At 44.2% G+C, this 24,362-nt stretch overlaps 1 protein-coding gene across 3 annotated transcripts in view; it reads left to right on the top strand.

Moving 5' to 3' along the window:
* The window catches only part of KIF20B (kinesin family member 20B), a 502,673-nt gene that overhangs the window by 471,477 nt on the left and 6,834 nt on the right, over nt 1-24,362 (top strand). The window lies entirely within an intron of this gene.

Below are 24,362 nucleotides of genomic sequence, written 5' to 3'. Positions count from 1 at the left end.
AGAAACTCCACTGTTGGCTAGAGGATGTATGGTATTAATGTTACATTTGCTGGAGAGTGTTGTAAGAGAAACAAATGTCATACCCAGCGTACCTTTAGGGTTGACTCAGGTTCAGCTCTTGTTCCAGAGAGCGATCCCATATCACACCTAGATTGTGGATCTTTGTTTGCACCCACAGAGGTGTGCTCACAAATCAGCAATTATGAAGTGCAGCGGAAAATATAAGAAACTGTGAATAAATAAAAGTATTATTACAGCTGTTCCAGGGGTACATATACACACACACCCGCATCAACAGCATTGAGTCTTCTAATTTAATTGACCCCACTGTATAGATAAGGCTTTGTCAACTGAACAAAAGTTACTTCTCCTTACGTCCTAGAGGATGCTGGGGACACTTCAAGAACCATGGGGCATAGCCGGGATCCGCAGGAGACATGGGCACTTTAAGACTTCAAAAGGGGTGTGAACTGGCTCCTCCCTGTATGCCCTGTAAACGCTGGTTTACTTACAGGACTAAAAAGCATATGCCTTAAACACACTTGATACACTTTAATATTGAGCCGCTGCGGCCGCAGTAATTAACCTTTCACCTTTATATTATTCACAAACCTTACGTACACAGGGTCGCACAGTGTACGCACTCTGCGCACGTACGCCTAAAGGGCGTAGTGACTACACAGTTTGTGTACACAGGCCTATACGCTGTTAGCACAATGCAGCAGCCAGAGTAGCTGTAAATACACTTTAAACCTTAGCAGGGAAAAGAAACACGATACCAGATTGTATTTAAGATGCTGGGTTCCGACACCACAACATATTATTACTGAAAGGGGGATTACAACAACAATACAATACAATAGATAAATGGCTACAGTCAATGGTACATACTTGTTTGTTTTTCGCCGCGCTACCCAGTCTGGTCCTCGGTCATCTAGATAGATAACTTTTAGAGTCTTGTGTGACCAGGCCTGCAGCTGGCTCCTTTCATACAATCTTCCAAAACTTAACACAATGGATACTGTAATCTTTGTCCATTGGACACAAGGATGGTCATTTACAGTACAGGAGAGGTCATAGGTTGGTTTGAATAGGTGGGCGATGTCTGTTCCAGATGCACTTGTGGGTGGTCTCCTCTGGGTTCCCGCCGCAGACCTAATGTACAGTAAATACAGTTTATATCTATATTCTGTTCCTGCACATAACTATTCGCAGGAACGTGCGATCTTCTGCAAACCAACACCGGAATATTACCCTTAAAATACCCTACAGCTGGATACCAAACACCGCCTTATAACCTTGTTCTGTCCCCTCCTATCCTGTAAAGGTGAATCCCTTTGTTCTGATACAATTTAAACTGTTGTAACTTGCTGATGTGGTGCAGGGAGACTATGTGTACATTGTGCACTATTTGGATTAAATATGTAATGTGTTTTGATGGCTTTTCCATGCGTTCACAAACTACCGTAAATACTCATACCACGCGCTAATGCGCAGGACCACGGGAGCGACCATACGCAAATTGCGAATATGCGTACGCACGGCAGAACAAGTACACGCACTGAGGCCATCTGTGTGTAGTTTGTACGTGATGTGTGTACTGCAATATTTTTCGATTTTGACAGTCCACCCTTTGGCAGTCACCAATAACTGCCACTACCTAATCAATAAAAAGAAAAATATCTATACAATATCTGCAGAAATTTGGATGGTCGGGGGAGAGTTGTAGGTGGGAAATATATGACCTAGTGGGATAGTAAAAGCATGTATGTATGAATCCATGTCTGGGGGGCATGTATCATCGTGCCGTATATGTTCTACATAAGCTTCGAGGTATTGCGAAGTATACATTAAATCCTTCTCATCCCGTATTAAGGGTCTGTAAATGGGCCAACATACACTACCGAGCTCTTTTCGGCTTTTTGTTCCAACAAATGGGGTGCACATTTAGTTGATGATACATGGAGGGGGGAAACATATAGGAGTGCCAGTATATGTGGATATCACCTGTCAACTATGTGTGCCATTAGCTGGAGGTTGCAAAGATGAAGATAAGACACATATATAAAAATACATTCACATAAACATTTTGGGTAGGGTTGATGTCTTTTCCAGATGGATGTATCTGGGTAGAGGGGGAGACAAAAGAAAAACGGGTGAAAGAAACAGGCCATGAAAATCATTTGCAATCCTTATCATAACACTGTCTCTATGGATGGGTCATAAATTAAATCTGCTGCTATAACCGTCCTCGCTCCTTAGACTCATCAAATTTGTGCCGTGCTTGCGCTGCATTAGAATTTGAACACACCTAAATATCGAACCAATAATTATGACGACTCCCAGGATACAAAGGAGAAACTTCCCCACACTCATAATGACATTCTGAGCCCACTCTCCTAAACCTGAGAACCATTTGCGTGGGTTCAACCATGAGACCCAGCCGGTCAGTTCATTACTCACAGTCGCTAAGGTAAGGTTGTGCTTCCTCCTGAACTCCTGCTTCAACTGCAAGATATCGTCCATCTTTTGATCGATGATCTCCGTTGGGTCGTCAGTGCTGTTTGTAACATAAGTACAGCACTTCACACCATATTGAGTTGCCAGAGTAACACAGTACCCACCTGTCACGGCTGTGACATAATTAAGGACCATCCTGTGCTGAATCAGTTCCTTCTTATAAGCTTGTAACTCCCTTCCCGTATACCTGAAGGTGTCGTCATACATCTCAGTGATATTATCTATCAAGTTCGCTAGCGCATGGATATACCTATAATTTATAGTTCCTCTGGCAGTACGGGTGGTGTCTAATGCGAGAAGGAGCTATATCCCGGTGGATTCGTGGATCAAATCAGAGGCTGCGTGCTCTGCCCTATCTATGAGTTGTCTCTTGATGATGTGTTCGTAGTGAGTATGAGTATAAGGAGCCTGAGCACTGCGGTGAACGTCTTTCATTCTATCATGGGTTATGGTCATGACCTCTGGTAGTACTCTCCCAATATAACACAATCCATCTGAGCTCGGTGCAAGCCACTTGTACGCCTTCTTCCCACATATGAAATAGGCATCATCTGGGAGAACATAGGGGACAAAATATAACATCACCATATTACAAATTTTCCAAGTAAAGAAACCAATCCCTAGTTCTCCCATCTGCTCAGTACAAGTATCGGGCTGGATGATATGAGCACAATTCCCTGACGATACTTTTCCAACCCACATGGTCTTGCTTCCACGAGTATACCTATACCGAAAATACCTCCCACTGTTGGCTATTTGGCGTACAAGTTCAGAGTCTATGGGTATCCTATCAGCTTTGTGTGAGAAGGTCATTGTCTGGTTATTCCACGTCACTTCCCAATTTCACGGTTTTCGGTAATTGGAAATATTAAAACGCAATAAGGACCTGTCTACATGATACTGGTGGAGCTTCAACCTAGGGGGCCTAGAGATATTGAATTTCTTGTACACCGGTCTCCCACCCCGCAATTCGAGTACCTCATCTATTGCTAAAGGGTATGGTACTAATCCTGACTCACTGACCTTGAGGTACTTGTGAGCACACCCAGCATTCTGTCTGGTTTAAGACCTTACCCACTAGTGAGTGGTAATCACTCAACGGATGGCGGTCCATGTTGATATTAAGGTTGGACTGACATCTCTGGATGCACCCATCCTCTACTATATTCTCACAATTCCTACAAATACAATATTCATCAGACAATAACCCTTCACAGTGCCTCCGAGCTCCCTGACTACCAGAGCGCTTACTGATGCCAGCCTTTACTAGAGTGATGTGCTGCTCCTGAGATCCTACAAATTCATACTCGCCATCAGAACCCATTCCAGATCCCTGCTCGACCTCTCTGGGACCCTCACCAAAACAAACTGTCCTGATCAAAACCAGAATTACTAACAGAACCCGAAACGCAGTCTCTTGTGATCGATCCATTTCGTTAGGGGAAAGGAAAATGCAGGGGGAGGTGAAAAAAGAAAATGGTGCGACAACCGTTCTAGATCTTGTTACTCTCTGTGCTCAGATGCCCTTCAACAGTCCTGCCTCTCAACTTTCCCGGAACAAACACTCCAGTGATACGAGATTCTCTACACTCTGCTCTTTGTCACAAGTTCTCTCCGGGTCAGCGACCTTCTTGCAGTGGGACGAGTGGACCCAAGTCTCTCTTTCGGCGACCTTCAATGCTGTCGTGCTGGTTAACAAGACTTGGTATGGTCCTTCCCACCTGTCCATGAGGCAACCTGAGCGTAAGAAATTTCGAATCATCACATAATCCCCAGGCTCAATGTCATGACAATTACTGTTCGGTAGGTCAAGGATCACCAGCTTTAAATTTCTTTGTTGATTTCTCAGCTGCTGGCTCATCCCAACCAAATATTTCACAGTCACTTCATTGTTACATTTTAAATCATCCTGGGGGTCTATCCTTACATGAGGTTGTCGACCAAAAAGAATTTCAAAGGGTGATAAGTTAAGGGGAGACCTGGGAGTTGTTCTGATGCTGTACAACACTAGTGGAAAAGCTTCTGGCCACAAAAATCCAGTTTCAGCCATTAATTTGCTCAGCTTGTTCTTAATAGTGCTGTTCACTCTCTCTACCTTTGCACTCGCCTGTGGACGGTACGGAGTATGCAGCTTGCTATTAATTCCCATCAGTTTGCACATGACCTGAAAGACTTCACCTGTAAAATGGGTACCCCTGTCACTTTCAATTATTCTAGGGATACCATATCTACACACAAATTCCTGCACAATTTTCTTTGCAGTGAACGTAGCAGTATTTGTGGCAGCAGGGAACACTTCTACCCAGTTTGAAAATACATCAATACAAACTAACACATATTTCAAATTCCTACAGGGTGGTAACTGTATGAAGTCAATTTGTATTACCTGAAAGGTCCGTCTGTAGGAGGGATATGGGATGGCTCTGTTGGTATTGTCTTTCCAATATTCTTCCTCAAGCAAGTAAAGCATGTCATTGCTCTCTTACCTGCATGAGAAGAGAATCCTGGCGCACACCAGTAGGCTCTCATCAGCCTGCACATACCCTCTTTGCCTAGATGAGTCAGACTATGTGCCACCTCAGCTAGACTTGGAAGATATGCTCTGGGGGCTACTGGCTTACTGTGTCCACCTGTCCACAGTCCTGAGGACTCATGGCCATACCCCTTTGTCCTCCAGACTGCCTCTTCCTGTAGGGAACACAATTTTTTTCATTTTTAATTTACTATCGTGTGTTATCAGTTGTGTGAAGTAAACCGTCTCTGGATGAGAGGAGAGAGGGGAAAATAGTAATTAAAAAAAAAAAGAAAATGTCAGATTTGGAAATGTCAGGTTTGGCATTCACCAACAGGCTGTCACACCATCATGCATATCAGTGTCTGTACACAGTCTCCCTTCACCAGTATTCTCATTCTCCACCCTTTGTGCATGATCAGGCATACTGCATTAATACTGGTGTCCTTATGCTGGTGAGATATACTGGTTTTGGGCAGAGCTCTGAAGGACCGAGTAAGCATGTGGCGTTTGAACTGTGATCGGGTCCATGTATTGTACTCTCCTGTTGGTGAACGTAAGAGATGAGGAGGAAACTTTGAAGAAAACTCACATAGAAGTTAGTAACAGGTAAGTTTATAAAGGCAAAGAGGATTTTATAAAATTTTGACAACTGGATTGGGCACTATGGGGAAGTGATTCTCTACTGTCTATACCTACACAAAAAAAAATTTTGTGTCATATATCTACTGGGACTATCCCAGCCATCAATCCAATGTCCTGTCCATCCTAAGTTCGTAGGGAACCCGGTATCTGTGAGATAATTTCGTCTACCTGTGATGGACATGCATCTAGAACAGTGAAATGCAATATTAGTCTTCGTGGGTATCCAACATACTTTGTGCTTCCTGGGCGGGAGTACGCAATATGTATACCATATCTAACAAAACTCCTGTTATGTTAATCAGGGGCCATTTCTGCTAGAGAAAGAAGCAAAAGTTTAGAGGCCGCCTCTTAACCCCAGCAAGTTCTGTCAAAGGGTAAAGTTGCATTTATTCCGTTCTTCCCATTAACCGAATCTGTGTTTTCTATATGGCTCGTGATTCCTTACTATATGTCCCTTGATCCCGTCTATGTGTTTAATACTGTGGCTTGTTTTCTCTGTCTAGGGGTCTATATTAACTATGTGTTCTACTATTCCTACAATCTCTGGCAAAATGCCCTTCCTTCCTACAAGTGTAACATATTCTAGGTCTTTTCTTACTACCCGGGTTTTGGGGTTTAGGTTGATGAGACTTTGCTGCAAGAGCCTGTAGACTTATTGTCATCAGCTTCTCCTCCTGTTGTTTTCTACGCCTAGCAATATTCTTATGATGTTCAATTGCGCACGCTCTAAGACAAGCTACTGTGGCCCCTCTCCAATTAGGCAAAGATGCTTGTACCCTGTCCCTAACTGCCTTATTGAGTCCGTCCATTAGCACAGAGACAGCCACCTCCCTGTGATTTGCATCGTTCCCTGTATCTGATATCCCAATGTATCTATCCATTGTTTGCAGGGCCCGATGAAAATATTCAGATGCCATTTAATTTTCCCTGTTTTATGGAGAAAATTCTTCTCCACTTAACAGTAATGGGGAAACACAACTCTAGTTGCCTATTAATTCGTTCTACATTCTCCTGATTGTTTCCGTCAGTCATTGGACTATCCGACTCTAACCTACAATCAGTGATACATTTTTGGGTGTCAATATTAGGGGGTAGGCACGCTTTTAAGAGTATCCGTCAATCTTTATTAGCTGGTTCATAAGCATTACCCAGATCTCTGATAAACTTCTGACATCTGGTTAAATACTTCCGGGGATCGGGGAATTCTGAAATGATTGACCTCAGCTCTGGACCACGGGCAATACATTGCATTATTCCTGGTGAGGATTACTCCCTGACTATCGGTTCCCCCATTGGGAGTAACTATTTCCAAGACAGGATGTAATCCTACCATTCCGTTCCTAATCTGTTTAATGTAGGGTGGTGTTGTCTCTGTGCAATGACCCATCTCACACTTACCGGTAGCTGTGACCTCACCAGTTCTTTCAGTGGGAAACACTGGTACTGCTCTAACTGGGTGGACAGGCCCCACCTGAGTTTCCTGCAAAGTGACTGCCTGAATGAGAGCTGTGATTTGGCTGGATCCTTCATCTTCCTGTGACCTATGACCTTAAAAAGACTTCAAAACAGGATACAACTTCCAAAGGTTAGGGTTAATACATTGCTCTTGCATACTACTATCATTTACAGATGTACCATTGATTGTAGCCATATTTTTCCCTTCGACCTGTGTCGGTAATAGTGTGTTCGTGTCTCCATTCCTGCTAGGTTTGGAACCTGCTTTACGAGTTTGTTCCCTTTGCATCTCCCCCTCTTGTTGCCATAATTTTAAACAATCTTTATGTCTAATCCTTTGTTTTCTGGATTTAAGAAGACATATTTTACTGCTTACATTCTGCCGTACCTCTGGTTCAAAGCTGCCACCTTGGGGAATGGTACCTTATCTTTGTCAGTCATACGTACCCATTCGTCACAATAAACTTCAGTGTGTGGACCATATTTCCCACACGTAATAAACCTTGCTGACCTTCTCGGTCCCGAGTCTGACCTTCTCGGTCCTAACTCTTCAGCCTGAACCCTGGCTACCATACGTCCCTTAGTTGAGCAACTGGCTCCCATAATTTGCGGGTCTTGCCTTCTCGGCTAATCCCACAAATACCAAAATACTCAAAATACCAAAATTCCTGAGAGAGACCAGCGAAAACTCCCTATTCACTTTTTATACACAAATCACGCGATTTTACGCAAAAGGCTCGTAAAAGGGATATTAAGTTGCGCTATATATCGCACCCACAAACGCGCGGTCCAATCGCACAGCGTATAGGTACTTGTTACTTATCTGCCGTACGACCACTGGAATCGAATCACAAGCTGCGAAACCTCAGCCGGAGCGTATCAAAAAACTATATGGGTCACAACACAATTCCCTACCAAGCTCCAGTGTAAGTCTCCTCACGACTTGCGTATTTCAATCTATACTAACGTGAGTCAGCCGCCTCACGCCGCCAAGCCTCCACTCACTTGGTGTACCACACTATGGGATCCCGAATTCCCGGGGTTCAATACGTTCACTCTTACTTTCACGCACTCAAATATGCTTGTTTTTTCTGTACAGAAAATTGTAATTCATTCAGATTGGCAGCTTTACCCCCGGAGGCAATACAGTTTAAACAAAAGTTTTATACTAATCTGCTTTAGAAACCGGGTAGTTTTGTGCTATTATAGCATGGCTACTGTCCCACCTTTTAACTAAACGCCACTATTGTGTAATTTGTACTTAGCGCCCGCACTCTTACGCACTTTGCGTAAACACGCGACCGTGCGTGTCTTTTACGCTGCGTGCGCAGTCTTGTACTTTGTCCGAGACACGTGTACAAAACCCTGCGTCCGTAATAAAACAAATCACACAACTTCTATAAATGTGAGCAATGCTAACTATAATCGCTCACAAGCACAACCCACGCTTGTTCTATGTAACCTTTAACGACCGGGCCAGACCTGCGTGTTGTACTTTATATTTACTTCCTTAAACACTATATAGCAACAAATGTATCCGATTTCAAACAGATCTAAATGAATGCAATAATCTATAATTTAAATGATATGATTCAGATTGGATAACTATCTTGCAGAACATACACTGATATAAATATACACATAATTAGAATAATATTATATATATGTATCATTCACTAGCCTTCTATGTGACTCATTTACCCATTCAGTGCTTCTAATTTGCATATCAAAGCTATTTGCCTTTCACTGCTAAGAAAAAGCAGTTACACAGGTTAATTTGCATTTAAATGGCTTATCCTATAGCAAACAGAGTTAACTAAATCCTGGGAAAGAAGAAGATTATTTTTTTTTTTTAATTATTATTATTATTATTATTTTTGCAATTTTACACCAAGCCAAGCATTCATCTTACCATTTACTCTCACTAGGCCCAATTGAAACTATTTGTAATTGACTATGGCATGGGTTAAATAAATGCATTGGTAACTCATAAATGGTGCTTGATGTGACAAGGGAACTGATTGTTCTGAGCAGACTGAAAATCAGCTATTTAGAAAATGACCTTCCTAAAATGGCCACTGCTCCTCCCCCTTCCACATCCATGAGTTTTACACAAAATGGTGGACAGGCAATGTGGTTAGTCCAAACTGGAGGACAGACCATGCGGCTTCCTTTGTCACAAAGAAATCACACATTATACAAGCACCAGAAGTTATTTTAGGCCTGAGTTTAAAAAAAAAAACTATATCAAGGCTATGCAGCAACTTTTAAATGTACTTTTAAATCTACTTAACAGATAAACAATCCAATCTGAATCAAACACAATATGACTTATTTGAACATTGTTTTGCAACAATGTGAGAGGGTATGCAAAGTATCGGTGCACTTTTGTGTACGCTTTTTTTCGCCAAAAAAAATTCACATTTTTAAATAGCTTTTTTCCTGTGTTTTACGGGTTCTACCAGCACCTCTGCAGATCATACAGAGCAGACGTCATCTAATCAGCACACAAGTAGGGTTTTCACTGTATCCATCGACCAAGAAAAGGTTACGTAGGATAACTTCTTTCCGCCCTTTGCTGATAGATTAAGTCTGCTATGACCTGTTAGGCTGTGAGTATGTGGAAACCGGACGATGAGCCCCCAATTGTAAACGCTGGTTTACTTACAGGACTAAAAAGCATATACCTTAAACACACTTGATACACTTTAATATTGAGCCGTTGCGGCCACAGTAATTAACCTTTCACCTTTATATTATTCACAAACCTTACGTACACAAGGTCGCACAGTGTACGCACTCTGCGCACGTACGCCTAAAGGGCGTAGTGACTACACAGTTTGCGTACACAGGCCTATACGCTGTTAGCACAATGTAGCAGCCAGAGTGGCTGTAAATACACTTTAAACCTTAGCAGGGAAAGGCAACACGACACCAGATTGTATTTAAGATGCTGGGTTCCGACACCACAACATATTATTACTGAAAGGGGGATTACAACAATACAATACAATAGATAAATGGCTACAGTCAATGGTACATACTTGTTTGTTTTTCGCCGTGCTACCCAGTCTGGTCCCCGGTCATCTAGATAGATAACTTTTAGAGTCTTGTGTGACCAGGCCTGCAGCTGGCTCCTTTTATACAATCTTCCAAAACTTAACACAATGGATACTGTAATCTCTTTGTCCATTGGACACAGGGATGGTCACTTACAGTACAGGAGAGGTCATAGGTTGGTTTGAATAGGTGGGCGATGTCTGTTCCAGATGCACTTGTGGGTGGTCTCCTCTGGGTTCCCGCCGCATACCTAATGTACAGTAAATACAGTTTCTCTTACGTTCTAGAGGATGCTGGGGACTCCATAAGGACCATGGGGTATAGATGGGCTCCGCAGGAGATAGGGCACCTAAAAAGAACTTTGACTATGGGTGTGCACTGGCTCCTCCCTCTATGCCCCTCCTCCAGACCTCAGTTAGATCTTGTGCCCAGAGGAGAATGGGTGCACTGCAGAGAGCTCTCCAGAGTTTTCTATGGAAAAGAATTTTGTTAGGTTTTTTATTTTCAGGGAGTCCTGTTGGCAACAGGCTCCCTGCATCGTGGGACCAAGGAGAGAGAAGCAGAGCTGGCTTGTCAAGTTGGGCTCTGTTTCTAAGGCTACTGGACACCATTAGCTCCAGAGGGAGTCGGAACACAGGTCTCACCTGGGGTTCGTCCCGGAGCCGCGCCGCCGTCCTCCTCACAGATGCCGAAGATAGAAGCCGGGTGAGTATGAGAAGGCAGAAGACATCATAGGCGGCAGAATACATCAGATCTTCATGAGGTAAGGCGCACAGCGGTAAGCTGCGCGCCATTGCTCCCATTCACACACACAGAGCAGCACTGAAGGGTGCAGGGCGCAGGGGGGGGCGCCCTGGGCAGCAATAAACCTCACATTTGGGCACTAACAAGGTAGATTAGGCTGCTGGGCAGTAATTCTACGATCCCCCGCCATTTTCTATAAAAAAATCACCGGGACCGAAGCCCGCCGTCGGGTGGGCGGAGCTTGATCCCCAGCACTAACCAGCGCCATTTTCTCCACAGAAGCTGCATGAGGAAAACGCTGTCTCCCTGGTCTCTCCCCTGCTGAACATTCAGGCTGGAAAAAAGAGGAGGGGGGCATTTTGAGCGCAGTGAATGGGAATCTGGTCTATATATATATATGCGCTATCTGGTCATATTTTTCCAGTGTTATTAAGCGCTGGGTGTGTGCTGGCATACTCTCTCTCTGTCTCTCCTAAGGGCCTGGTTGGGGTTTTGTCCCCTTATAGGTTAATCCCTGTGTGTGTGGGGTGTCGGTACGTGTGTGTCGACATGTCTGAGGCGGAAGGCTTCTCCAAGGAGGAGGTGGAGCAAATGAGTGGTGTGTCCCCGTCGGTTGTGCCGACTCCAGATTGGATGGACATGTGGCATATGTTGAATGCAAGTGTGGCATCTTTACATAAAAGGCTTGATAAGGCTGATTTAGGGGGGACATCAAGGGGTCAATCCTCAGACTGGACCGACTCACAGGGCCCGTCGGGGTCTCAAAAGCGTCCCTTAACACAAGACACTACTACCGACACGGATTCTGATTCCAGTGTCGACTATGACGAAGCAAAATTGCACCCTAGGGTGACTAAAACCATTCAGTGTATGATTGTGGCAATAAGGGATGTGTTGCATATTGTGGATGAACCCTGGGTCCCCGACACAAGGGTACACATGTTTAAGGAAAAGAAACAGATTATTAACTTTCCCACATCTCATGAATTAAATGAATTCTTTGGAAAAGCTTGGGAGACTCTGGATAAGAGACCGCAGATCCCCAAAAGAATTTATATGGCATACCCTTTCCCTAAGCAGGACAGGGAGATTTGGGAATCACCCCCCACTGTGGACAAGGCCCTGACGCGCTTGTCCAAGAAAGTGGCGCTACCGTCTCCTGACACAGCAGCCCTTAAGGACCCTGCAGATCACAGGCAAGAAACTACTTTAAAGTGTATTTATTCTCATACGGGTGCTGTGCTAAGACCGACAATTGCGTCGGCATGGGTGTGTAGCGCAATTGCAGCTTGGACAGATGAGCTGACAGATCAATTTGATAATATGGATAAGGATACTATATTCCTAACTCTAGCCCATATTAAAGACGCAGTCTTATTTATGAGGGATGCTCAAGGGGACATTGGATTGCTAGCTTCTAGGGCCAATGCCATGTCTGTCTCAGCGAAAAGATCCTTATGGACTCGCCAGTGGACGGGTGATGCGGATTCCAAGAAACATATGGAAGTACTACCCTATAAGGGTGATGTATTGTTTGGGGATGGGCTGACGGACCTGGTTTCCACAGCTACAGCAGATAAATCAAATTTTTTACCATATATTCCCCAACAGCAAAAGAAAGTAACACCCTATAAGATGCAGTCCTTTCGGTCGCACAAGTCCAAAAGAGGTCGGGGATCCTCTTTCCTCGCCAGAGGTAAGGGCAGAGGCAAGAGAGCACCTGCTTTGGCAGGTGCCCAGGAACAAAAGTCCTCCCCGGCTGCTCCAAAACCCACAGCATGACGCTGGGGCTCCCCTGAGGGAGTCCGCACCGGTGAGGGCACGTCTTCGACTTTTCAGTCAGACCTGGGTCAGTTCGGACCTGAATCCCTGGGTGTTGGAAATAGTTTCCCAGGGTTACAAATTGGAATTCGAGGAGGTGACCCCACGCCGATTTTTCAAATCGGCCCTACCAGCTTCCACATCAGAAAGGGATGTAGTGTTAGCTGCAATTCAAACGCTGTGTATACAGCAAGTGATAATCAAGGTTCCCCTGCACCAGCAGGGAAGAGGTTACTATTCAACCCTATTTGTGGTCCCAAAACCGGACGGTTCGGTCAGACCTATTTTGAATCTGAAATCCCTAAACCTGTACATAAGAAGATTCAAATTCAAAATGGAATCTCTCAGAGCGATAATAGCCAACATGGAGGAGGGGGAGTTTATGGTGTCTCTGGACATAAAGAATGCGTACCTTCATGTCTTCATATATGCCCCCCATCAGGAATACCTGAGATTCGCTGTACAGGATTGTCATTACCAATTTCAGACGTTGCCGTTTGGACTCTCCACGGCCCCGAGGATTTTCACCAAGATAATGGCGGAAATGATGGTGGTCCTGCGCAAACATGGAGTCACAATTATCCCATACTTGGACGATCTCCTGATAAAAGCGAGATCAAGGGAGAAATTGCTGAGCAGTGTGGCGCTCTCTCTGAGAGTGCTCCAGCAACACGGTTGGATTCTAAATCTACCGAAGTCGCAGTTGATTCCGACAACTCGACTACCGTTCCTAGGTATGATACTGGATACGGAACAAATGAAGGTCTTCCTCCCAATAGAGAAAGCCCAAGACATACAGAACATGGTCAGAGACCTGCTAAAACCGAAAAGGGTGTCCGTTCACCAATGCACTCGAGTTCTGGGGAAAATGGTGGCGGCCTACGAGGCCATTCCCTTCGGCAGGTTCCATGCAAGGACTTTTCAATGGGACCTTCTGGACAAGTGGTCCGGGTCCCATCTGCACTTACATCGGAAAATAACTCTGTCCCCAGGGACCAGAGTGTCCCTCCTGTGGTGGTTGCAAAGTGTTCACCTCCTGGAGGGTCGCAGGTTCGGAATTCAGGATTGGATCCTGGTTACCACGGACGCGAGCCTCCGAGGATGGGGAGCGGTCACACAGGGAAAACATTTTCAGGGTCTTTGGTCAGACCAGGAGTCCTGTCTACACATCAATGTGTTGGAACGCAGGGCCATTTACAATGGCCTTCGACAAGCGGAGAATTTTCTTCGAAACCTACCGGTTCTGATTCAATCAGACAATGTCACAGCAGTGGCTCATGTGAACCGCCAAGGCGGGACAAAAAGCAGAGTCGCGATGGCGAAAGCCACAAGGGTCCTTCGCTGGGCGGAAAATCATGTAATTGCTCTGTCAGCTGTCTTCATTCCGGGAGTGGACAACTGGGAAGCAGACTTCCTCAGCAGACACGATCTCCATCCAGGAGAGTGGGGACTTCATCAAGAAGTCTTTGCAGAAGTAACACGTCTTTGGGGAACTCCTCAAATAGACATGATGGCGTCACGCCTCAACATAAAACTTCAGAGGTACTGCGCCAGGTCTCGGGACCCTCAGGCAATAGCAGTGGACGCTCTGGTAACACCGTGGGTGTTCAAATCGGTCTACGTGCTTCCTCCTCTTCCTCTCATCACAAAAGTGTTGAGGATCATAAGGCAAAGAAGAGTACAGACGATACTCGTTGTCCCAGACTGGCCTCGAAGGGCCTGGTACTCGGATCTACAAGAGATGCTCACAGGAGATCCCTGGCCTCTTCCTCTGAGGGAAGACCTGTTGCAGCAGGGGCCCTGTGTATTTCAAGACTTACCGCGGTTACGTTTGACTGCATGGCGGTTGAACGCTGAATCCTAGCGAAAAAGGGGATTCCGGAAGAGGTCATCCCTACGTTAATAAAGGCTAGGAAGGAGGTGACGATAAAACATTATCACCGTATCTGGCGAAAGTATGTGTCTTGGTGTGAGACCAAGAATGCACCTACGGAAGATTTTCATCTGGGTTGTCTTCTCCACTTCCTACAGACAGGAGTGGATATGGGCCTGAAATACGGCTCTGTTAAGGTACAGATTTCGGCCCTCTCGATTTTCATTCAGAAGGAATTGGCCTCTTCCAGAAGTCCAGACGTTTGTAAAGGGAGTGCTGCACATCCAGCCCCCTTTTGTGCCTCCAGTGGCACCATGGGACCTGAACGTGGTGTTACAGTTCCTAAAATCACATTGGTTTGAACCGCTTAACAAGGTTGAGTTGAAATTTCTTACCTGGAAGGTGGTCATGTTGTTGGCCTTAGCATCAGCAAGGCGAGTGTCAGAATTGGCGGCTTTGTCACACAAGAGCCCCTACTTGATTTTTCATGTGGATCGAGCTGAATTGAGGACACGTCCGCAATTTTTGCCTAAAGTGGTTTCTTCATTCCATATGAATCAACCTATTGTGGTGCCTGTGGCTACAAGTGACCTGGAGGATTCCAGATCCCTGGACGTAGTCAGGGCCTTAAAAATTTATGTAGCCAGGACGGCTAGAATTAGGAAAACAGAGGCTCTGTTTGTCCTGTATGCGGCCACTAAGATTGGCGCTCCTGCTTCGAAGCAGACTATTGCTCGCTGGATCTGTAATACGATTCAGCAGGCTCACTCTACGGCTGGATTGACGGTACCAAATTCGGTTAAGGCCCATTCCACTAGGAAGGTGGGCTCTTCTTGGGCGGCTGCCCGAGGCGTCTCGGCTTTACAACTTTGCCGAGCGGCGACTTGGTCGGGTTCAAACACTTTTGCTAAATTCTACAAGTTTGGTACCCTGGCTGATGAGGACCTAGCGTTTGCTCAGTCGGTGCTGCAGAGTCATACGCACTCTCCCGCCCGATTGGATGCTTTGGTATAAACCCCATGGTCCTCACGGAGTCCCCAGCATCCTCTAGGACGTAAGAGAAAATAAGATTTTAAACCTACCGGTAAATCTATTTCTCCTAGTCCCTAGAGGATGCTGGGCGCCCGTCCCAGTGCGGAAACTCTGCAAGACTTGTATATAGTTGTTGCTTACATAAGGGTTATGTTACAGTTGACATCGGTCTTGGACCGTTACTGTAGTTTGTTCATACTGTTAACTGGTTATGTATGTTCCAGGTTACATGGTATGATTGGTGTGGGCTGGTATGAATCTTGCCCTTGGATTGCTAAATCCTGCCTTGTATTGTTCATCTCCTCTGGGCACAGTTCTCTAACTGAGGTCTGGAGGAGGGGCATAGAGGGAGGAGCCAGTGCACATTCATAGTCAAAGTTCTTTTTAGGTGCCCTATCTCCTGCTGAGCCCGTCTATACCCCATGGTCCTTACGGAGTCCCCAGCATCCTCTACGGACTAGGAGAAATAGATTTACCGGTAGGTTTAAAATCTTATTTTATATCTATATTCTGTTCCTGCACATAACTATGCGCAGGAACGTGCGATCTTCTGCAAACCAATACCGGAATATTACCCTTAAAATGCCCTACAGCTGGATACCAAACACCGCCTTATAACCTAGTTCTGTCCCCTCCTATCCTGTATAGGTGAATCCCTTTGTTCTGATACCATTTAAACTGTTGTAACTTGCTGATGTGGTGCAGGGAGACTGTGTACATTGTGCACTATTTGGATTAAATATGTAATGTGTTTTGATGGCTTTTCCATGCGTTCACAAACTCTACCGTAAATACTCATACCACGCGCTAATGCGCAGGACCGCGGGAGTGACCATACGCAAATTGCGAATATGCGCACGCACGGCAGAACAAGTACACGCACGGAGGCCATCTGTGTGTAGTTTGTACGTGATGTGTGTACTGCAATATTTTTCGACTTTGACAGCCCCTCCTCCAGACTCCAGTTAGATTCTGTGCCCAGTGAGACTGGATGCACACTGAGGAGCTGCCCTGAGTTTCTCTGAAAAAAGACTTTTGTTAGGTTTATTATTTTCAGGGAGACCTGCTGGCAACAGGCTCCCTGCATCGTGGGACTGAGGGAGAGAAGCAGACCTACTTCTGTGAGTTTCAAGGCTCTGCTTCTTAGGCTACAGGACACCATTAGCTCCTGAGGGTCTGATCGCTAGGTACGCCTAGATGCTGGTTCCCAGAGCCCGCCGTCACCCCCCTTACAGAGCCAGAAGTAAGAAGACGGGTGAGTAGAAGATCAGAAGACTTCAGTGACGGCTTTGAGGTACCGCACAGCGGCCGCGCTGCGCGCCATGCTCCTACACACACAGCGGCACTACAGGGTGCAGGGCGCGGGGGAGAGGCGCCCTGGGCAGCATAAATCCTCATTTAAGTAACAGGCAAAAGTGGTATATAGTGCCTGGGCACTGAACCTGAACCGCCGCCAGTATAAATATGTGAAAAATAGCGGGTCTGAAGCGCGCCATTAAGGGGGCGTGGCTTAGCCCTCACCGCTCAACGACTGTGGGAGTGACCCTGTCGGCACTGCCGACGCCCGATTGTAGATAGAGATAGATATATATATATATATATATATATATATATATACATATATATATATATATATAACAAAAGGGTCCTGTACTCGCATCAGTAATTCAATGGTGGGTGCTATCCCAACAGAACGAAGTCCGCTGAATATATCGATGTCCACACAAGTGGCGGGCGCACTCTCACTGATACAACACTTCTTCAATATTAATGTTCTTTATTGTAGCCTCATAAAATCGACGTTTCGATCCTTCCACAGGATCTTTTTCAAGAAAGGCAATACGAAATCATTTGTTCTCAGTATATACAATCATTAGATAATGCCTATAAAAATACAAAATAAGAAAAGACTCAGCCTCCCAGGCCCCATATACGATGGCAGAAAATCTCTATAGACAGGGTATCAATGCCCCATTCATATAGTGACAGTATTTTAAAATAGGTGCTTAGTGCCAGATAATATTTTAAAGTATTACACACCACAAACACAGGTGCCACTCATCACCCAGATAGAAAAGGAAAGACACCTAAATCCTTTAGATGCATTATGTGCCCAGTTTTATCAATGAGCCCTCAGGTGTAGGGTATGAAACAATAAAGGAGAAGTCTAAGCCTCATCACTTACTCATGGGCTCAGCGGCAACCGTGTCGACATCCAGCAGGCTACCAACAACATAAGTGGTCCCATAACAACTGGATACAATAAAAAACTGTTAGACCTCCCATAGACTCTATGTTATCACAGATAAATGAAAATGTGCTGTTAAAACAGGCTTTTACCTATAAGGATCACAATCCCAGTGTGCTGTATCCTGGGTTCTCTGTTGTTCCTATGTGCTAATCAGTCCAGCCTGTTCAAAGCAATGTATATCAATAGAAATCTCACTACATGACACAAATAATGAAGCACAACTAGCTCAAAAAACGGGTGCTTACCACGAGTCAGCATCAGCCATGTGTTCCCAGGAGACATGCTGTGGACATCCTCGCCCCGGAACTTTATATACCCTCAAACCGGAAGTAGATCCGCAAAAACACCTCACTCAGAGGGTACTTTTCAAGTTAAATAATTAGTGTAGTTAAATACACAGTGGCTCCTATGCCCGACCGTTCATCTACAAACCATGCCCGTGCACGCAGCGCCAGGGACACTGGGGCCCCAGAGCACAAACTGCAGGCCGCGTCTTGCGTTCCAACTCCCGGAAGTGGTGCGTTCCACATACCGGAAGTTGATGCGCGTCATGTCTCAGACTGACGCTGCGGCCGTGGTTGCACACGTATGCTCTGGTCAGGGGGAGATGTTGAATAGGTCTAATCTATATCACCTAAATTCTCTATATTGACCCCGCCTGCTCGTTTTTGGACTCCAAAACAGACCAATTTGGCACTTTCATTATCCAACACCACAACAAGGGATTTAAAACATACTTAGTCAAATGTTCAAAAAGAAGCTTACAAATCTCTGGTGTCTGTCAGCTGGGTGTGTGTGTAATATGTGGATCTTAAATATTTTTATTTATTTAATGGTTTAATTTCTAGCCATCAGGGACCTGAGTGGATGGGCTAATACATACAAACACGCACTTCAGACATAAAGAACAGAGTAATACAACAAATTCACATACAAATAAATATAATAAATTCATATTCAAAAACCTACATACAAAAATTTATAATACATATATATATATATATATATATATATATATATAAATATGTATTAGCCCATCCACTCAGGTCCCTGATGGCTAGAAATTAAACCATTAAATAAATAAAAATATTTAAGATCCACATATTACACACACACCCAGCTGACAGACACCAGAGATTTGTAAGCTTCTTTTTGAACATTTGACTAAGTATGTTTTAAATCCCTTGTTGTGGTGTTGGATAATGAAAGTGCCAAATTGGTCTGTTTTGGAGTCCAAAAACGAGCAGGCGGGGTCAATATAGAGAATTTAGGTGATATAGATTAGACCTATTCAACATCTCCCCCTGACCAGAGCATACGTGTGCAACCACGGCCGCAGCGTCAGTCTGAGACATGACGCGCATCAACTTCCGGTATGTGGAACGCACCACTTCCGGGAGTTGGAACGCAAGACGCGGCCTGCAGTTTGTGCTCTGGGGCCCCAGTGTCCCTGGCGCTGCGTGCACGGGCATGGTTTGTAGATGAACGGTCGGGCATAGGAGCCACTGTGTATTTAACTACACTAATTATTTAACTTGAAAAGTACCCTCTGAGTGAGGTGTTTTTGCGGATCTACTTCCGGTTTGAGGGTATATAAAGTTCCGGGGCGAGGATGTCCACAGCATGTCTCCTGGGAACACATGGCTGATGCTGACTCGTGGTAAGCACCCGTTTTTTTGAGCTAGTTGTGCTTCATTATTTGTGTCATGTAGTGAGATTTCTATTGATATACATTGCTTTGAACAGGCTGGACTGATTAGCACATAGGAACAACAGAGAACCCAGGATACAGCACACTGGGATTGTGATCCTTATAGGTAAAAGCCTGTTTTAACAGCACATTTTCATTTATCTGTGATAACATAGAGTCTATGGGAGGTCTAACAGTTTTTTATTGTATCCAGTTGTTATGGGACCACTTATGTTGTTGGTAGCCTGCTGGATGTCGACACGGTTGCCGCTGAGCCCATGAGTAAGTGATGAGGCTTAGACTTCTCCTTTATTGTTTCATACCCTACACCTGAGGGCTCATTGATAAAACTGGGCACATAATGCATCTAAAGGATTTAGGTGTCTTTCCTTTTCTATCTGGGTGATGAGTGGCACCTGTGTTTGTGGTGTGTAATACTTTAAAATATTATCTGGCACTAAGCACCTATTTTAAAATACTGTCACTATATGAATGGGGCATTGATACCCTGTCTATAGAGATTTTCTGCCATCGTATATGGGGCCTGGGAGGCTGAGTCTTTTCTTATTTTGTATTTTTATAGGCATTATCTAATGATTGTATATACTGAGAACAAATGATTTCGTATTGCCTTTCTTGAAAAAGATCCTGTGGAAGGATCGAAACGTCGATTTTATGAGGCTACAATAAAGAACATTAATATTGAAGAAGTGTTGTATCAGTGAGAGTGCGCCCGCCACTTGTGTGGACATCGATATATTCAGCGGACTTCGTTCTGTTGGGATAGCACCCACCATTGAATTACTGATGCGAGTACAGGACCCTTTTGTTATATTACATTACTGGAGAATTTTCTCTGGTTTCCTGATACCCATCTATGCCAATTCAGATACATATGAGATTTGACTATATATGGGCTTTGTATAAATGTTGTATGTTATAGTGTTATATGTTGTCGTGACGGTGAAAAACCTGTAAATTTGATCACCTACAGTAATTTCTTAGCACTAATTGAAGACTCCACTATGACACAAGAAGGAGCATATCTATTAGACGATGGGTTATTGTCTTTGGCAGAACAGGGAACTGTGTCATTCACCGATGAAGAGGTTGAAAAATTTCTCTTTGAGAAGATAGATTTTGAGTCTCTGCCTGCGGACACCCCAGTCGATGTTTTCTATAAACTCATTAAACAACGCCAAAAAGAGATTGACCTAAAATTACACGGTCAATTTCTCTCCGAGTACCATCGACGACGGCAGATTCCCAGAGGATTCCGCATCACCAATACACCTACACTAGGCAGGAGTAATCCTAAATTTTGTAGCCGGTGGTGCGGAATCCTCAATAAATGTTCGTTTGACCTCATGGCTCTAGTCATTGAGGAGGTTGGTATCGAGCTCAAGACGATTAAGATCGAAATTGAAGCTGCGAATACTACAGCAATACCACTCCTGATGGAGGATAAGTCGCAAAAATGGATAGATAAACTGCAATCGCAGATTGACACTTACAATAGAGAGCTCATCTCTTTCAAACGGAAGAAATTAGCCGTTGTAACTAGTGACTATAAAAACCATATGGTATACAGATGGCTTTTGGGCAATACCCAAAATCCCAATACCCAGACAGGCAGGTCCCAGAGGAGAAGACGAGCCCCCAGGTATATGCGGGAGCTTGCCTCCTCCATCTCTACATCTGATACTGATCCCAATGAAGGTACCCAACAGAGACGTTTTTTAGATCAGGGCTCCGAGTCCACAACACTGGCAGGAAACAACAAAAAAAGCAGTGTAGACCACATCCAAGACGAAGCTGGCACTCGAAGAAGAGGGAGACCAAAAAAGACGTGAATGTTGTTTTCAATCTATCTAGTACACAACTTGACCAGGCTGATTTGTCACTCTTAGCACATGGGTTGTCTTTCGTCCCCACCTGTCATCATAATAGCTTTGAGAGTAGCATTGACCAATTTAAATTTGGTCGACAATTAAGATTAAAAGAATTCTTTGCTGACAAGACGAGCAAACACACACCTACACTTTTCAAAAAAAGCTCTACATTTGATCCACAAACTCAGAATGCCAGCCTTAAAACATTTCTGAGGGTGGTCCAAAGAGACACTAGCAATTACTCTCCACCTCGACACTTTGACAATTTATCCCAGTCAGAAAGAAAATCACTAACTAAATTGAGAGCAGACCCTAACATCGTTATACGCCCTGCTGACAAGGGCGGGGCGGTGGTCGTTCAAGACTGGCAGGACTACGACCGAGAGATCACACGCCAGTTATCTGATCGTGAGACGTATAAAGAAGTTGAGTCTAATCCTGTACCAGGCATCAAACGTACCATAGATGAGTGTCTTAGGAGAGGTAAAAATAATGGATGGTTTGATGATGAATTATTTTCTTACTTATCGGTTGAGCATCCCCGGTGTCCAATTCTATACACTCTACCGAAGGTTCATAAAACCCTGGTGCAACCCCCTGGACGTCCAATCATAGCAGCAGAAGGCTCCTTGTTGCAGCCCTTAGCCAAATATGTCGATAGTATTCTACAACCGATTGTTGTTGGCAGTATGAGTTATATAAGGGATACAGGTGATTTTCTACTACAATTAAAAAACATCGATTGTAAGTCCACACCATGCCTTTTGGCCACTATGGATGTTAATTCTTTATATACTGTCATTCCACATGATGGTGGTCTTGAAACAGTGCGAACCGCATTGGTAACTCACCCTACAAGTACAGTACCCATAGAATGTATTATTGAGTTAACAGAATTGGTCCTACGGTTTAACCACTTTATGTACAAAGATAAGTACTTTATACAACTAGCGGGCACGGCGATGGGGTCCAATCTGGCCCCGTCATATGCCAATTTGTATATGACTGACTATGAAACTACTTTCATTTTTCCACAATATGGTCATCAAATTCTTTTTTATCGTCGATTTATCGACGATGTTTTCTTACTTTGGCTAGATACTGAGTCAGCTTTCCATACCATGGTTAACAACTTGAATATGTTGGATCATCCTATAAAATTCACTTCGAGCATTTCGTGCTCTGAAATAAACTTCTTAGACGTCCACATTAATAAAATCGGGGATACTTTTAGCACCTCAGTTTACAGAAAGCCAACTGATAGAAATTTGACGCTTCATGCGACCAGCCACCATCCTCCTGCACTAAAGGAGAATTTGCCAGTGTCTCAATTCTTGAGAGTACTCAGAATCAACTCGGATCAAACCAACACTGAAATCCAACTCAAAGAGGTTAACGCACGTTTTCTGGAACGTGGGTATACCCATAAAACACTTTCCCACTGTATGTCTAGGGCCCGAGACATTTTTGCAGGGACACACCCTAGGAATAAGGACAGACTAGACAATCGTTTAGTCTTTGCGACACGTTATGACAACCACTCTGGGCATCTTAACAAGGTACTTAAGAAACATTGGCCAATTGTGAATACTGATCCAACATTACCTTTTACACGTATGGATCCGCCTATGTTGGCCTACCGTCGAGGCCCTAATCTCAAGCAAATGCTTATGAGACCTGTAGTATATCCTAATGCACCTATGTCTACTGCTCAGTTGTTACAACAAAAACCAGGTTGTTTCTCCTGCGGGAGCTGCACCACGTGTCGTTCTATGATGGTGGGACCAACATTTTCCCACCCACACACTGGTTCCACCATTAAACTTAAATATCATCTTCATTGTAGATTAGATTTTGTCATCTATATCCTAAAATGTCCATGTGGACTATTCTACGTTGGGTTAACCAGTCGTAACTTCAGGGACAGAATGGCGAACCATCGCTCATCTATACATGTCGCATTGAGTAGTGGTAAATCCGATAAACCGGTGGCCCGTCATTTTATTGAAGCTCGCCACCAAGTGGCAAGTCTCAAATGTAAAATTATAGATTGGGTACCCCCGATGATCACCGGCGGAGACAGAACCAAGAGGTTGAAACAAAGGGAGTGCTTTTGGATCAACCACTTGGACACGGTATCCCCAAGAGGACTAAACGAATGCAACCCCTATGGGGTATTCCTGTAGAGAGTCGCTCGAATATTTATCTTTTTTGTGACCAATGCATATTAGTGATTAGGAGATTTCTTTTGTGATTATTTGTGTTATGATCCTTTCGTATGCAGGTCTTTATTCATTTATTTATATATATATATATATATGTGTATTATAAATTTTTGTATGTAGGTTTTTGAATATGAATTTATTATATTTATTTGTATGTGAATTTGTTGTATTACTCTGTTCTTTATGTCTGAAGTGCGTGTTTGTATGTATTAGCCCATCCACTCAGGTCCCTGATGGCTAGAAATTAAACCATTAAATAAATAAAAATATTTAAGATCCACATATTACACACACACCCAGCTGACAGACACCAGAGATTTGTAAGCTTCTTTTTGAACATTTGACTAAGTATGTTTTAAATCCCTTGTTGTGGTGTTGGATAATGAAAGTGCCAAATTGGTCTGTTTTGGAGTCCAAAAACGAGCAGGCGGGGTCAATATAGAGAATTTAGGTGATATAGATTAGACCTATTCAACATCTCCCCCTGACCAGAGCATACGTGTGCAACCACGGCCGCAGCGTCAGTCTGAGACATCATGTCTTCCGGTATGTGGAACGCATCAACTTCCGGTATGTGGAACGCACCACTTCCGGGAGTTGGAACGCAAGACGCGGCCTGCAGTTTGTGCTCTGGGGCCCCAG

Source organism: Pseudophryne corroboree, chromosome 3, assembly GCF_028390025.1.
Source record: "Pseudophryne corroboree isolate aPseCor3 chromosome 3, aPseCor3.hap2, whole genome shotgun sequence".
Lineage (NCBI taxonomy): Eukaryota > Metazoa > Chordata > Amphibia > Anura > Myobatrachidae > Pseudophryne > Pseudophryne corroboree.
Note: the sequence above shows the minus strand (reverse complement) of the source record. Positions and strands in the feature narration are given on the sequence as shown.